This window comes from Lynx canadensis, chromosome F2, assembly GCF_007474595.2.
Source record: "Lynx canadensis isolate LIC74 chromosome F2, mLynCan4.pri.v2, whole genome shotgun sequence".
In the NCBI taxonomy this organism is placed as follows: domain Eukaryota; kingdom Metazoa; phylum Chordata; class Mammalia; order Carnivora; family Felidae; genus Lynx; species Lynx canadensis.
In genome coordinates this window covers 34,557,198-34,573,846 of record NC_044320.2, presented here as the reverse complement: position 1 = coordinate 34,573,846, position 16,649 = coordinate 34,557,198, and the positions used below count along the sequence as shown (strand labels likewise).

The 16,649-nt window shown below is 41.5% G+C and overlaps 1 protein-coding gene across 2 annotated transcripts in view; it reads left to right on the top strand.

Moving 5' to 3' along the window:
• The first annotated feature begins 5,756 nt into the window (after positions 1-5,756).
• ATP6V1C1 (ATPase H+ transporting V1 subunit C1) overlaps positions 5,757-16,649 on the top strand; it is a 48,082-nt gene continuing 37,189 nt past the window's right edge. Inside the window, exon 1 of one of the 2 annotated variants that reach the window (XM_030303759.2) lies at positions 5,757-5,959. The gene's annotated coding sequence lies outside the window, so the exon portion shown is untranslated. The remainder of the gene's footprint in view (positions 5,960-16,649) is intronic. The other variant, XM_030303760.1, reaches the window with a different exon arrangement.

Genomic DNA, 16,649 nt, shown 5'->3' with positions numbered 1-16,649 from the left:
TGTATTATTAACTGTTTGGAAAGATGTTATGTTTGTAAATTGAGGAATTAGATGTAACAATAAATGAGGGACTAAAGAGAACATGTTTATGATTATTATCAGGGTTTTTTTTGGCATGTTTTTTCCTTTTTTAAAAAAACTGATTGGTTCATCATAACTACTGGATGCTAACTTCCTGTGCTATTACTTCTAGGCTATTAGTGTAAATAAGGGGAAAATTAAATTGATTTGGTCTGAAGCCAGCCACTTCCTAGTACAGAATAGTACTTGTTCAAAATCTTGCCCACTGTGTTATTTAAAGCTGGAATCAGCAAATTAGAAAGTAATAATAAAGGGAACAAAATCTTGAAATACAGATGAAAGGACCAAATTGCTTTTTTTAAAGTTTATTTATTTATTTTTGCGGGGGGCAGAGAGAGAGAGAGAGAGAGAGAGAGAGAGAAAGAGAGAGAGAATCCCAAGCAGGCTCCGTGCTGTCAGTGCAGAACTGATGCAGGCCTCGATCTCACAAATCACGAGATCACGACCTGAGCCAAAATCAAGAGTCGGTGCCCCAGGACAGAACTGCTTTTTAAAAAATATATTTTAGGGGTGCCCGGGTGGCTCAGTCGGTTAAGTGTCCGACTTCAGCTTAGGTCATGATCTTGCAGTTCATGGGTTCGAGCCCTGTGTTGGGCTCTGTGCTGACAGCTAGCTCACAGCCTGGAGCCTGTCTTTGGATTCTGTGTCTCCCCCTCTCTCTCTGTCCCTCCCTTGCTTTCTCTTTCTCTCTCTCTCTTAAAAATAAATAAAACATAAAAAAAAATTTTTTAAATATATTTTATCTTCCTACTTCTATGAATATTTGCTGCTCCCAAGAACGTTTCATAACATTTCCAAGGAGACAATGACAAAGGTGATAATTTCTATTAGTTCAGGGACCAACAATGCAGGGAACAGAAGAAAGGAACTGACAGGTTTAATGACTCAGTAACCTCTTCCCTTCCCCTCTGTCACTCAATGTTTGAAAATCCCACCTTTCTTTTAATTATAAAATCTATTTAATCATCTATTGGATGCTTACCATGTACGATACCCATTCAAGACTGAGTAAAAGGTGGTCTTGGTTAGGCTGATAAATTGTAATGCAAGTGAAATGAAATGCCCTAAGAATGCCGTGAGAATTCAGAGTAGAAAAGGAGTATGTCTCAGAGTGCAAAGAGAAGCTTTATGTAGCAGAGGCTAAGAGCATGGACTCAGGAAACAGCCTGGGTTCAGAACTCAGATCTGCTGCTTACTAATTAGTCAAATGACATTATCCCATCATTCCTCAGTTTCCTCCTATGTAAAATAGGGATAATAATACTTGTCTCAAAGAGTCATTTTGAGGATTAAATGAGTTAATATATTCAAAGCACACGGAACAGTGCTGGGCACAAAGCCAAGTGCTTTAGAAGTCCAGCTGTAATTGCTGTTGTTATATGTAGGATTGTGGAGCTCAGAAAAAAAAAACAACCTTTATGAATGAGAAGTCACTACAGGTGATCCTGGTTAACAGCAGGGAATGGAATGGAGACAATGTCAGACATCCCTTTTCTGACAGCCCAGCTGAGGCCCTAGAAACATGGATGTCCTTGGCTCTTGCTCTGGGGAAGGCTAGACAAAGACATTCCACACCTGCTGCTCTGAGCCTAGGGCAAAGGTTGCATATGTGCATACATCTGAATTGAAATATTCATGAAGGATGTACCCAACTGATTTTCCCTGAGTCGTGGAATGACAGGTGACGTTTACTTTCTTATTTTTGCTTGTCTATACTTTCTAATTACTAATAATTAATATCTATTATTTGTTATATTAGGAATAAATGAAACCCTGTTTTAAAATTTTTTTTTCAACGTTTTTTTATTTATTTTTGGGACAGAGAGAGACAGAGCATGAATGGGGGAGGGGCAGAGAGAGAGGGAGACACAGAATCCGAAACAGGCTCCAGGCTCTGAGCCATCAGCCCAGAGCCCGATGCGGGGCTCGAACTCACGGACCGCGAGATCGTGACCTGGCTGAAGTCGGACGCGTAACCGACTGCGCCACCCAGGCGCCCCTGAAACCCTGTTTTAAAACGCCATTATTCATTAAACAGTTGGCATTTATTGATAAAAAATTGTGTTTCTATTCTTCTCAAGCAAGGACTATAATATGCAGAAATTTGTGACTATGATGAGTCCAGAATTCACTAGGAGGGTGGCATATGGAAACCAATCTCTTCGCTAGTAAGTGAATCTGGCTGACAACCCAAAATGGCAATGTGACCATAATATTACCTGATTCCATTTAAATCTTACAGCAACAATAGAGGTAGATATTATCGTCTCAATTTTATAGACGAAAACTCAGAGTATTATATATCATATAATCAAGATATAGAATTGGGAATTTGGGAATCTAATGGGATGCCTGGCTGGCTCTGTTGGTAGAGCATGTGACTCTTAATCTCTGGGTTGGGAGTTCAAGCCCCACACTGGGCATAAAGATTACTTAAAAAAAAAAAGTTATAAAAACTTTGGAATCTGAGAATATCATGCATCTAGTCTAGGGTTCTCAGCCTCAGCACTAGTGACATTTTGGATCATAAAATTCTTTGTCATGGGGGCTGTCCTATGCATTGTAGGACATTCAGCAGCAGCCCTAGGTTCTACCCCTAGATACCTGTAATATTCCTCTCCTCACAGGTTGTGACAAGCAAAAACATCTTCAGACATTGCCAAATGTCCTCTGATTGAGAACCACTGGTCTAGTGTATTCTATTCATTAATTGTTAATTATATATATCATTAATCATTAATTATGTATGGATTAATTATTCATATTAAACTCAACATTCAAGATATAAACTTCAAATCATTTTCAACACTTCACCTTTATAGGGGGCTTAGTCCTTCAATTAAATCTTTAATTGATGTTGCTGTTGATGAAAACAGACATTATGACATAATGGACATATTTTGTGTAAATATTTTCCTGTCTTTTGAATTACTTCCACCCTAATGTTATCAAATGAACAAACATTTTTTTTTTATTTGAGAGAGAGAGAGAGAGAGAGAGAGAGAGAGAGAGCATGAGTGGGGGAGAAATGCAGAAAGGAGAATCTCGAAAAAAAAACTTTTTTTTTTTTTTCAACGTTTATTTATTTATTTTTGGGACAGAGAGAGACAGAGCATGAACGGGGGAGGGGCAGAGAGAGAGGGAGACACAGAATCCGAAACAGGCTCCAGGCTCTGAGCCATCAGCCCAGAGCCCGACGCGGGGCTCGAACTCACGGACCGCGAGATCGTGACCTGGCTGAAGTCGGACGCTTAACCGACTGCGCCACCCAGGCGCCCCCCAAAAAAACTTTTTTTTAATGTTTTTAAATTTATTTTTGAGAGAGAGACAGAGAATGAGTGGGGGAAAGGCAACCAGAAAGGGAGACACAGAATCCAAAGCAAGCTCCAGGTTCTGAGCTGTCAGTATAGCACCTAAGACTGGGCTTGAACTCACGACCTGTGAGATCATGACCTGAGCCCAAATAAGACACTATAACGGACTGAGCCATCCATTCTCTTTAGGTGCCCCTAAAGAGAATCTTAAGCAGGTTCCATGCTCAGCCCAGAGCCTGACTAAAGGCTCAATCCCACGACCCTGGGATCATGACTAGACCTGAAATCAAGAGTTGGACGCTCAATCAACAGAGCCCCCCAGGTGCCCCAGGTGACATGATTTTGATTCCTGTTGTGCTATTAGTTTGAACGACTTTTCTCACTTTGTTTAATTAAAATATTTATCTTTTTCCCCTTGAAAAAATTGTAAGAAAAAAAATAAGTGTTCTCTATGCAGTTTTTCAGTCCCTTTAAGCTTAGAAGGCACTTCCTGGTGGGGAGTATATATTTGGAAATGGAGGGGAAAGTGTGGCATGCCTGTTATACACACTGACATACTTAGTAAGCATGCTCCTACATGTAGTATAGAAAAATGAGCTTGCTCTCTTTTTGTAAAACACATTCTCCTACTCTTAAAAGCACTCATTCCCTGCTTATATAAACACTTGCTAGATTTTTAATTGACATATGCCAGACCTAGTAATAATTAGAGCTAACATTTACCGAGCACTACATTACACGATCTCTCAAGTATAACATGGTGTTTACAACACTGGAAAGTGTCGGGAGGCCAGAATTGGATGCACTTGAGTTTAAAATTTAAGAAACTGGGATGAGACTTCTGCTTCAGGGCCACACACAAACAAAAACCCCGGAAAGGTTTTAAATGCAGACCCTAAAATTGCACTGTCCAAACCAATTGCTACTAACCTCCCGTGCGTATTTAAATTTTAACTAAAGTGAAATAAATTTTAAAATTCAGTTTTGGCCACACTAGCCACATTTCAAGTGTTCAACAGCCACATAAGGCTAGTAGGTATCATATTAACAGCACCGAGTAACATTTCCATCATCGAAGAAAGTTTTATTGGACAGTGCAGAGCTAACAGAATATTGCCTTCAGGGCCATTTTTGTGATACCAGATAAAGCTTTTGGAATTCCTGGCAAGTTTCCAAAGCTGTGTAACAGAACTGGTTGTTGGAGTTGCCTGAACTTCCTCCAGAATTGGTGAAAAGCATCAGGTTGGGGATGGTTTGGTTGGTTGTTACTTTCTGTCCAATATAATACTAAGGCTCTAAGAAATTCTGTGGTGAATTTCTTCTACAGGGACACGAGAGCAGAAAAAGCCCAGGATAGCTCAGAAAACTTCCGTCCTGTAATATCCAGTAAGACTGGTGACCATTCACTGGGTGTTTCCTATGTGCCAGTCACTGTGCTGAATGCATACTTCCTTCAATCCTCACAAAACCTCTAAAAGATGTGTATAGTTGCCACCATTTCACAGGTAAGGAAGCTGAACTTTAGAGGCCTAAGGTCACACAGATAGTAGCAGAGCCAGGATCTCAAACAAGATACCTTTATGCTCATGTGTTAAGCACCCCTGTAAACCTCTGGTTCTTCACTTTCCTCATCTGCAAATCTAAAAGGACTAAATTAGAAAATCCCAAAGTTCTCTACCATTTCTAAAACTATGTTCTAAATTAGAATAATACCCCCCCACCCCCCATTTTCCCAAGCCAATGAAATATGCAGGGTTCGGAAGAGCGCCTTGCTACCTAAGGTTATGCTTTCTCCCATCCATAGTTTTTCCTGAAACCTTTCTCGGTTTCCCATTATCTAATGTGGTTTCGACTGTTGTGATGTTTATCTCACGCCACACATACTCCTGAACTAGAGAACGTGCTCTCGTGGCAAGGAGGGATTCGCTCCGGTAAATTCTTAAAAACTTAGCAGAACGCCTAGTGCACAGTAAATGCTCCACGAACATTTATGGAATTAACTGGAAGTGGACTGGCAGGAAAACGTGAACCACTTGAAGAGAACTATTAAGGATATTACTTAGAAAACGGGGCTGTCTGAAGAAAACCCCGAATGGAATAGCCCGTACGGGGGGCGGCTGGAGACAAATTCTGACCCGCAGACACCTGAAGAAGTGGAATAACGTTAGGGACGGCGGTGGTGACGTTCGCAGGGGGCGGAGCGGACGGCGCCAGGACTCTGGGAGAGGCGGCAAACTCCACCCACCCCGGAACAGCGGCCGCCTGCCCTCCCGGGTCTTCCAGGTTCCCGGGACAGCATCCCAGCCCCGCCCCTCCTCGGAGGTCCCTGCTGCGACGGCAGCTGCGGCTGCGCAGTGGCGCGCGCGTAGGCGAAGCGGCGAGCGCCGCGGTCAGCTGATTGCTCCGGCTGGCACGTGACTTGCTCCGTAGACGCTGGGGTCGTGAAAGCCGTGGGGCCGGAGCTTAGGTCCGGGAGGGATGGAGCGCTGAGCCGTTAACGTCTGCCGGGCTGTCCGCCTCCGTACCTGTTAGTGCAGCCATTTCGTCGTTTGACATCTTCCTGGGTCAGTGAGCGATGGTTACCCCGGATGGGGAGTCCTGGCCAGGCCGAACCTTGCGCTGCGGTCGCCGTCTGGGAGGGATGGGGGCGGGCGCCGGGGCCGAAGCTGTGGCGTTGGAGCTGGCTGGGTGGCTGTGGCTGGTTTCTCGGCGCCAGTTCGTTGAAACCTTGGGCGTAGGTTCTGTTTCTAAGGAAGAGGAAGCAGGGAAAAAGAAATGGCCCTAGGGGGTACGGAATAGCAGAGACAGGAAGGCAAAACAGTGAGGGTCTGGGACATCTCTCCTTGCATTGAGGGTGGGGAGCAAATCCACGCCCCTTGATTGAGAGGGATGAAATGTAACAGAGTGGCCCAGATGAGGATCTGGGGTGGTGTTGTGTGAAGTCACAGCGAGCTCGAGAGCCTTCACTGGGTGTACGTGCTTGTGAGTAGGGGGATGGCAGTTTAAAGGGTCTACGAGCCCTTCACTACTGGCAGGGGTCTCTCGCACAGGATGCAGGATCTTTATAGGCAGGGGAAAGAGTGAGAATCCAGAGAACTCAAACCATTTTTTATTAGAATGGGGGAAGGGTAGGCAAGAAACCCTGCAAAGGAACGTGAGAGAGTCACGTATGGCAAATTGAATCACCTGAAAATGAGTAAATAGAAGCTGATACTCTTTTCAGAGGAAAAGTCCGGTATGTTAGGGAAAAATAAAATATTTCAGCAGAGCTCAGAACTTAGCACTGCTCTAGGAATGCGGGAGTGGGGTGTAAACAGTCCAGCCTTAGGAGTTCCCACCAGTGTTGGGGAGAGAAGTCACACACACATGAAACATTGAAGTACTATGAAGTTACAAGAAATTATCAAAAAGAATGCTAAGTGCTTTGGAATTGTGAAGTAGGGATGGAGATATGAACCGACACTATCATGAAATGTCCTGGAGGAAAGATAACTGGGGCTGGGCCTTTGCAAGCCAGTGGGATTTGAACTAGTGGAGAGAAATGAGAACTTTCTAGGTGAGGAAAATCCACAGGATTTGAAGGCCTGAAGATGAGAAGAAAGTGCTTCTAGGGGAGTAAAAAATCCAGGTTTGTGGTGGATTTGAATTAACAGAGAAGTGAGAAATAAAGTTGGGGTCTGATAATGAAGACTACTGAATGATATTTACTCATTCATTCAACTGATACTCATTCAACTGAGCTACATATATATGAGGCTTTTTGGAGCATGTGACTTTCAAACTGATAGCTGAAAAGAGGCTATAAAGGAGGAGAAGGTGTGACTGAAAATGTTCCAGGTGGAAAGAACAGCGTATGTATGTCTGTGCCCTGAGATGTGAAGAGGAATAAAGCTTTTGAGAAGTTGTAGGAGGGCTAGCATGGCCAAACCTGGAGGGAGCTATGTGAGAGAGGCATGCAGAGGAAGGCTGGGATCAGGCCCAGCAGGGCTTTTATCCTAAAAGTAAAGGGAAGCCAGTGAAGATTATAGTCAGTAAAGTGAGTTAGACATGTTGTTGTTGTTTTTTAATATTTATTTATTTTGAGAGAGAGAGAGTGAGAGCACGCAAGTGGGGGAAGGGTGGAAGGGTGGGGACAGAGGATCCAAAGTGGGCTCCATGCTGACAGCAGACAGCCCGACATGGCGCCTGAACTCACCAGCCCTGAGTTCATGACCTGAGCCGAAGTCAGACATTTAACCGACTGAGCCACCCAGGTCCCCTAGACGTGGTTTTTAAAAATAAAATTTTGTTGGGGTGCCCAGGTGGCTCAGTCACTTAAGTGTCTGACTTCGGCTCAGGTCATGATCTCACAGCTCATGAGTTCGAGACCCATGTCAGGCTCTGTGCTGACAGCTCGGAGCCTGGAGCCTGCTTCAGATTCTGTGTCTCCCTCTCTCTCTGCCCCTCCCTCACTCATGCTCTCTCTCAAAAATAAACATTAAAAATTTTTTAAAAAAAATAAAATTTTGTTGAGAGAGTGGAGGGTGCAAAAGTAAATGAGGGGAAACCACCTTGGGAGGACATTGTTGTAATTCCTGCCAAGAGATGGCAAAGCAATTAATAGATTCCTCCTGTAAGAAATGGAGAGCCACTGAAGGGTTTGAAGTCAGGATACCTTCTCTCTCCACTAAGGAATTGAGGAGGTTTAACTGTATTCACTTTTAAGACTTAAGGAGTCAGGGAAGGGAAAGAGTGATTAGATTCTATATTGACCCTTCACTGAGGGCAGTTCTAACTACCCCCTAAGCAGTCCTGAAGTCCACAGGGAATCGTTTGGGAGTTGACTAGAGATTCTTTTGCAAAAATCTGTCTTTGGTCTCTCAGACTTATCGTCTGGTAATGTTATCTTCTCCAGAATACCTTTTTTTTTTTTTTTTAATTTTTTTTTTTTTCAACGTTTATTCATTTTTGGGACAGAGAGAGACAGAGCATGAATGGGGGAGGGGCAGAGAGAGAGGGAGACACAGAATCGGAAACAGGCTCCAGGCTCTGAGCCATCAGCCCAGAGCCCGACGCGGGGCTCGAACTCACGCACCTCGAGATCGTGACCTGGCTGAAGTCGGACGCTTAACCGACTGCGCCACCCAGGCGCCCCCAGAATACCTTTTATTGAACAATAGTAACCGGGCGAATTCAGTTACCTTTCATGTTTATCTTGTTCTCACAGGTCTTTGAGAGAAGGTAGATGAAAATGCTATTCATTGTAAAGGTAGGAACCTGTTAAGACCCTTGGAGCTAGAAACAGTTTTGTCTCAGTGTGGCATAACTTCCAGAGTGTACTGACTCCTGGTATTGTTCCTGCTGATACACCTACATAATACTTAACCACAATCATATCTAGAGAGAAGGCTGAGTTTCCTAAAGTACATTGTAATCTTTGATTCAGCAGTTTTGGTGAACTTTTTCTAGTAGGACACCTTCAAAGGATTGGCAGTGGTGGTCAGCGCTTTTAAAACTGCTTTTCTGTAAGCTTGGGTAAACCTAGTCAGTACACAGCAGCTGGAGGAGATAATGAGCAACAAAGTAGAGCTCAAAGTGCTCAGGTTGTCAATCACTGTTCTTTGGCAACAAGCAAGTTTTAAGGTGTGCTGAAGACGCAGCGGAGCCTCAGGGTTGTGTCTCAGAGCTCCCGGATCTTTTTCTCTTGGTATATCTTGCAGGGACTAGATAAAATCTAAAGAAACAGTACCTGGCATCTGCCTAACGTAAATGCTGAGAGCTAGATAGTGTAATTTTGCATTTAAAACTGGATAGAAGATACTTGTTTTTAATTTTTGGCATCTTAGTCTTAGGAGCTTCATTTACATTTGTTTTTACAACCTAAAAAGAAACTTTTGGGCTTCAAAAGTTGGATACTATGATTATTTCCACAACTTGTGAAATAATTCCATTGGCCAAAGAGCAAAACTGGAATGCCGAAATAAACCTTTACAGCAGGATCTCCTTTGTAGTCCACTAATTCCAAAGCAGTCTTCCTATTGAACTTGAGTTTGTTTAGGGGTAGCTACAGTTTGGACTAAGTACCTCCTAGGTAAATTTTGTTCTTGTACATATTCTGATCTGTCTGCAGGAGTAAATCTTTTTCACCCTTTGGATGTGACATTTAATACCATTTTATGTATAAACTAATTCATGTTAGATTCCCATTTCATAAATGTTTTTAAGACCTAGTAGAAACCATTAGCATAGTGCCCTTGGAAAGATAGCTCAGGCAATGACCCAGACCATTCTAATATCTTACTGAGATGACTGACCTTTGGAACTAGACATTTCAAACTATATTCTTTTTTTTTTTTAATTTTATTTTTTTAAATTTGCATCCAGATAAGCATATAGTGCAACAATGATTTCAGGAGTAGATTCCTTGATGCCCCTTACCCATTTAGCCCATCCCCCCTTTCACACCCCTTCCAGTAACCCTCTGTTTGTTCTCCATATTTATGAGTTGCTTCTGTTTTGTCCCCCTCCCTGTTTTTATATTATTTTTGTTTCCCTTCCCTTATGTTCATCTGTTCTGTATCTTAAAGTCCTCATATGAGTGAAGTCATATGATATTTGTCTTTCTCTGACTGACTAGTTTCACGTAGCATAATACCCTCCAGTTCCATCCACGTAGTTGCAAATGCCAAGATTTCATTCTTTTTGATTGCCGAGTAATACTCCATTGTGTGTGTGTGTGTGTGTACATATATACATATACATCTTCTTTATCCATTCATCCATATATATGTATACATATATATACACATCTTCTTTATCCATTCATCCCTTGATGGACATTTGGGCTCTTTCCATACTTTGGCTATTGTTGATAGTGCTGCTATAAACATGGGGGTGTATGTTTCCCTTCGAAACAGCACACCTGTATCCCATGGATAAATGCCTGGTAGTGCAATGGCTGGGTCTCTGGGGAATTCTGGTTTTAGTTTTTTGAGGAACCTCCATACTGTTTTCCAGAGTGGCTGCACCAGCTTGCATTCCCAGCAAACTATATTCTTTTGTTGTTGTTTTTTTTAAATTTCTTTTTTTAATGTTTACTATTTTTGAGAGAGAGAGAGAGAGCAAGCAGGGAAGGGGCAGAGAGAGAGGGAGACACAGAATCTGAAGCAGGCTCCAGGCTCTGAGCTGCCAGCAGAGAGCCCCAATTGGGGCTCGAATCCATAAACTGTGAGATCATGATCTCAGCCAAAGTCAGATGTTTAACTGACTGAGCCACCCAGGCGCTCCCTGAAACCGGTGTGTTTTTAAAAGATATTTTAAGCAAGCTATCAGTGAATAGAAAGTTACTTGTAAATTAAAACTGATAATAGGTGGATTAACTTTATCATGAAAGCTTTTCTTTATGAACCAGCCTGTACTTTAGTGTTCCTGTATGAGTGCTACTGGCATTTTGGACAGGACCGTCTGTTGTCTGGCCTCCATACGGGGAGAACCTAAAATGCTCCCGTATATTTCCAGACTCCTGGAGGAGAGAGGTACCATTTGCTTGCAAAACACATGTGGTGCTACCATTTATTTGTTGGGCAGATATTTGCGTGCTTGTTAAGTGATAGGCACTCTGTTAGTTATTGGGGATCTAGAAGTTAAGAGTAGTATTTTAATAAGCTAGCATGTAAAATGTGTATAGCCACTAGCTGTGTGATCTTGGGCAGATAATTTCATTAACTGTTCTGTCGTTTTCTAGTGGGGGTGGTAGTAATATCTTCTTTGAGTTAAGCACAAAATTACTTAGCATACTGAAGTGGTTATCACATAGTGCATATTCAGTAAGTGGTTGTCACTACCAGTAAACAGAATCTCAAGCTTCTAGAGTGAAGAATGGGAGAAAACTAACATGTTGAAAGTCTGTAACTTGATGAATTTCAGGCTAGGGGATACGTTGTGTTGTAGATATAAGCATCTTCTGGCTGAACGTGGTATTGTGGTCCATTCACGGTTACAAAATACCAGCCCAGGGTTGCTTGGCTGGTTCAGTCCATGGAGCATGTGACTCTTGATCTCAGGGTGTGAGTTTGAGCCCGCATTGGGTGTGGAGCCTACTTAAAATAAAAATAAAAAAAAAAAAAAACCCACCCCAAAGAAAAGGGAAATAACGTTTTGGAAGCCATGAGTGTAGATTCAGGGATTCCCCTGGATTGGAAGGAATTGTTTGTTCCTTGGGTCATTGCTGAGTTGCATATGGCAGAGAGGAAGTCTCTAGGAGCTCAGAAGGTCCCGATGATTACTTTCAGTAATAGGTGTACAGTGCCCTCCTTGCCATGTCTACCTCACCAGAAATTACAAGAAATTTTCCCTAACACAACCTAACACCACCCCCTCCCTAACCCTTCAGTGTTTAAGACAGATATCTATGCAAAAGGAAGGCTTGGCTCCTCTTCTTAAATTTATATCTTTATTTTGAGAGAGAGGGAGAGAGAGAATTCCAAGCAGGCTCTGCACTGTCAGGATGGAGCCTGATGTGGGGCTTGAATTCATGAACCACAAGATCGTGGCCTGAGCCTTAAGTCGGACCCTTAACCGACTGAGCCACCCAGGCGCTGCCAGTTTAGTATTAATTTATTTTTTTAGAGAGACAGCACATGTGGGAGAGAGGGGCTGAGGGGGAGAGGGGGAGACAATCTCAAGGAGGCTCCACGCTCAGCCTGACACGGGTGAGGTGACCCACGACCCATGGTTGATCCCATGACCCTCAGATCATGAGCTGAGCCAAAATCAAGAGTGGGGTGCTTAACCGTCTGAGACACCCAGGCGCCCCAGGCTTGGCTTTTACAAATTGTTTCTAGCCAACTGAAATAAAAAAGATGATCATTTACAAACTATGTCTATTAAAGATGAAATTGTCGGGGCGCCTGGGTGGCGCAGTCGGTTAAGCGTCCGACTTCAGCCAGGTCACGATCTCGCGGTCCATGAGTTCGAGCCCCGCGTCAGGCTCTGGGCTGATGGCTCGGAGCCTGGAGCCTGTTTCCGATTCTGTGTCTCCCTCTCTCTCTGCCCCTCCCCCGTTCATGCTCTGTCTCTCTCTGTCCCAAAAATAAATAAGCGTTGAAAAAAAAAAAAAAAGATGAAATTGTCTTCCATCTTTAAATGTATTTATGGCATGAAATTCAGGTAGTCTCTAATGGGATTATAGAACAATTTTAAATACTTTAGTTGAAAACCGAAAAAAGCAAAAATTAAGGCTTATTTAAAGAAATATGTTCTGACAGTTTATAAGTTTCATTCTGTATGAGTCATGAGACTACTCCTTGAAAGGTAAAATTCCCCTTTTAGTTACTAGAAACTTTTAAACATGTTTTATTACCAGTAAGCCAAGCCCTTCCCACAATCTCAAGATGGTTCTGTTTTGAAGAGTAGAATTTTAACATTCAAAGAGGAAAAAGTTCTTTTTTCTTTTTAATTTTTTTTAATGTTTATTTTTGAGAGAGAGTGTGTGTGTGAGCAGGGGAGGGACAGAGAGAGAGGGAGACATAGAATCTGAAGCAGGCTCCAGACTCTGAGCTGTCCGCACAGAGCCCCATGCAGGGCTCAAACCCACAAACTGTGAGATCATGACCGAGCTGAAGTCAGATGCTTAACTGACTGAGCTATCCAGGTGCCCCCCATTTAAAAAATTTTTTTTTTAATTTTATTAAATAATTTATTAGTTTTTTTAAATCACAATTGGAAGGCTATGTGATATTTCTCTGACATCCAAGGTGTTTCTTCTCGTGCTTATTGAAATCGGCACTTTATTTAGTAAACCTGTATTCTCAAGGACTGAAAAGGAGGTGGTTTTGCATGTAGACCACCTGCAGTCTCATTACAAAAATTTATTTACTGTGAAAGGTGGTTGCATTTCAAAGATTAACATATTGTTTTCTGAAAGAGTTAAAGTCAGTTCAGTGTTGGAGCACTTACAGGGGTGCTATATTTTCTGTGATTGCCCCAAAGTTGGGTCAGGCTCATACCTTCAAAAAGAAATGCTAGCAGCTCTCTGTTTGAGCTTATTATCCCCACCATTTATGTTGTGATAGTTATTGCTTTACTGTTTTTGTTTTATATTCAAGTGAATTGTGGTAGGAAAATAATCCATGGCCTTCAGATTCCCAGCAATGGTTGATAACAGTAAATAGTCTCAGAGCTTTGCACCCAGGTTTTCCTTTCTTCTCTCCTTTCTTCCGTTTTGAAAAATAATTGTTACTGTTTTTTTTTTTTAATGTTTATTTTTGAGAGAGGGAGAGTGCAAGCAGGGGAGGGGCAGAGAGAGAAGGAGACAGGCTCCAAAGCTGGCTCTTTGCTGACAACAGAGAGCCTGATGTGGTGCTTGAACCCATGAACTGTGAGATGACGACCTGAGCCGAAGTCAGTCAGTCAACTGACTGAGCCGCCAGGCGCCCCACTGTTTGTTTTTTGTTTGTTTGTTTGTTTTTAAAAGCAGCATACTTCAGTCAGACAATATAGAAGTATTTTAAAAATTTGATCAGTGTTTCTCTTGTGTTTCCACTGGATGCTGCCTTGATTTTTCTTTTTTATCTTGTCATCTGGATTAAATTTCCCTCCCACCCCTAGCTACACACACAGACCTACCTACTCATACAGACCTGCATGCTCAAAATTGTAAGCTCCTTCACGATAGGGAGTTCATTTTATTTGTTTTGCTTCTTAGATCCTACTACGGTTCTGGAAACTTAAGCACCCACAACGTTTGGTGAGATAAATGATATGATCCTAAATTGAAAACAATTACAGTCAAGCAAGAGACATGTGACAAAACACAAAATAGATGTCTGCTTTAATGCAGTTAGTTAATTACATGGTTCTAAATGGGTTGAGGGAGAACATACTGAGGGGGACATACTGGTTTGGTATTATAATAATGGTTCTAGTGCATGGTTGGGTGTAGTTGGGGAAATCTTTCGTGAAGGGAAGTTTGAGTTGTTTTAAACAGGAAAGGAGTTCTTTTGTGCAAAATGGACTGAGCGCAGGCAAGTAGAAAGAGGACTAAAGGTAGGCAGGCCTGAGGACAAGATTGATAGAGTTCAGGAAGATTGTGAAGATAAAGTAGAAAAACTCAGACAAGGACATCAGTAGTGATGACAGTGAAGACTGGCAGATTTGAGTTTTATTTCCAGGAAAGAAACAAAGTAGGGGCAGACATTTCTGTGAGTTAGTCAGCCTTCTATCGTCTACAGCAATTTTTTTAGAGTTGGAAAAATTTTTTAAGGAGAAGTTTTGGGAATGAATCTGGATTCTACACTGTGGTCAAAGAAGGGACTTTTATGTAGGGCGTTTAAAATCCTCTGAATGCTGTCCTTCATAAATTAAATAAAAGTTCTCATTTCTTGAGCAAAGTAAGAGTTTACTCAGATTTTGTTTTGTTCTGTACTTGATATCATATTGCTTTTCACATTTTAAGCTTATAACCTGCCATGGAAAGCATGCAAAAAGTGGGTTTCTAAACTCCACAGAACAAAAATCCATTTGTGTATTATAGAACTAGCAATACTGTATGATTCTTGATGATATGACATTTAGCCATCTTATTAAAGAATATCTACCATTTTTTTAATAACATTCACCATATAATCAATATGCAATCCACTACTTAATCATGGAAATGCCTATTTTAGGACAGTGGTTCTGAAACCGGAGTGATCACCTGAATTACCTGAGGGATGTAACAAGAATATTAAAAAAAAAAAATTCTTGGATCTCACCCTGTATAGATTAATGGAATTGAGGAGGAGAAAAGGATCTTGGATATCGTATCCAGTCCTCTCATTTTACAAATGAAGAAACTTACACAGACAATGATAAGCAGAACTGGAATTAGATTTCAGGTGTTCATATTTTCAGTGCAGTGCTCTGGCCATTACATTGTGCTTCCTGAAGTTGGCATTTGGGTTTTCTCTGGCTGTAATTTCCAGTGAGATAAAAGGATTGCTTACCAACCTTGATCTCATGCTTCAGACGTAACTATTACTAACCAGCATTGCCCTTTTGTATTATCTCCAGGGTTCATTGTTACCATGCCATTTAGTGGTCTCTAAACTTTTACATGATTTCAAGTGTGAGGATACTGCCTTTTTAAATAAATTGTGTCGGGTGTGTGTGTGTATGTACACGCGTGTGTGTGTTCACATATAGTACTTCATTATTGAAAACTTAGGAAACAGGAATGTATAGGAAGAATGAGAACATTCATTATTCACTCCCAAGAAATAATCTTTAACAGTTTCTTTATAATTTAATGTTCACATGTACATACATCCTTTCCTTTCTTTAAGTTGGGATAGCTGGGACATGTGTACATTTTTATGGCTTTTGATAAATATTGAAACTGCCTTCTAGAAATTGTCTTTTTTTAAACACAAAACTTTTTGGTCTTTCAGGTATTATATAGTTATTTTAGATTGAGGAGAAAGTACTAATAGCAAGTTATTATGTCCTTTTAATGGTTTTAAATGAATTTGTTTTATCAGTCATGTCGGCATGCCATACATTTCGGAAGTAATAACATGTATGAATGTGTGGGACATTAATTCAAGCCCCATCTGTTCTTTTTTTTTTTTTAACAAAAATGAACAATTTCTCTCCATATTACTAAAGCAATACATTTTCATTGTTGTGTTCACAGTATTACTACAGTCAGCTTAAACTTGTTAACATTTCTCAAGTTCATTGTTGTTACTCCTGCTTTCTATTAAATGTTAAAACACTGCTGAGAGAGGCTGGAAGGTTATGGCTGGATCCCTACATAGAAACAAACAGATAACTTACAACAAAAACTGATGAACAGTCTATACAACAAAACTAGATGAGACTTCAGTTTTTGGCCATGATGGATCTTCTGGTACCATACTTGCTTTCTTACCATGAACAACTAGGAAACTGGACAAAATGTATGAAAAAATTCTTCCAAATATTGGACAACAGGTAGTATTTGAACTGAGAGACTGGAAACAAATGAAGCGAGATCCATAGTTCCTCTGCTTTCTACTTGGAATTGCTTTCTGTCTGGAGTCACTCTTTAGATCATGGTCTCAGAAGGAAAAACCAAGTAAAGCATGTTGGTCTTGCTGAATTGAGGAGACTGGAGTTGGGGAACACTTACCTGGCTGGAAGTTGCAGATCGTATTGTCAGAAAGGAGGGAGGCAGACAGAAAAACCACCAAAAATTTGTATAGAGGTCTCTGTAGGAGGCCCAGCAAAGAATGACTAGAGAGCTTTAAGTGG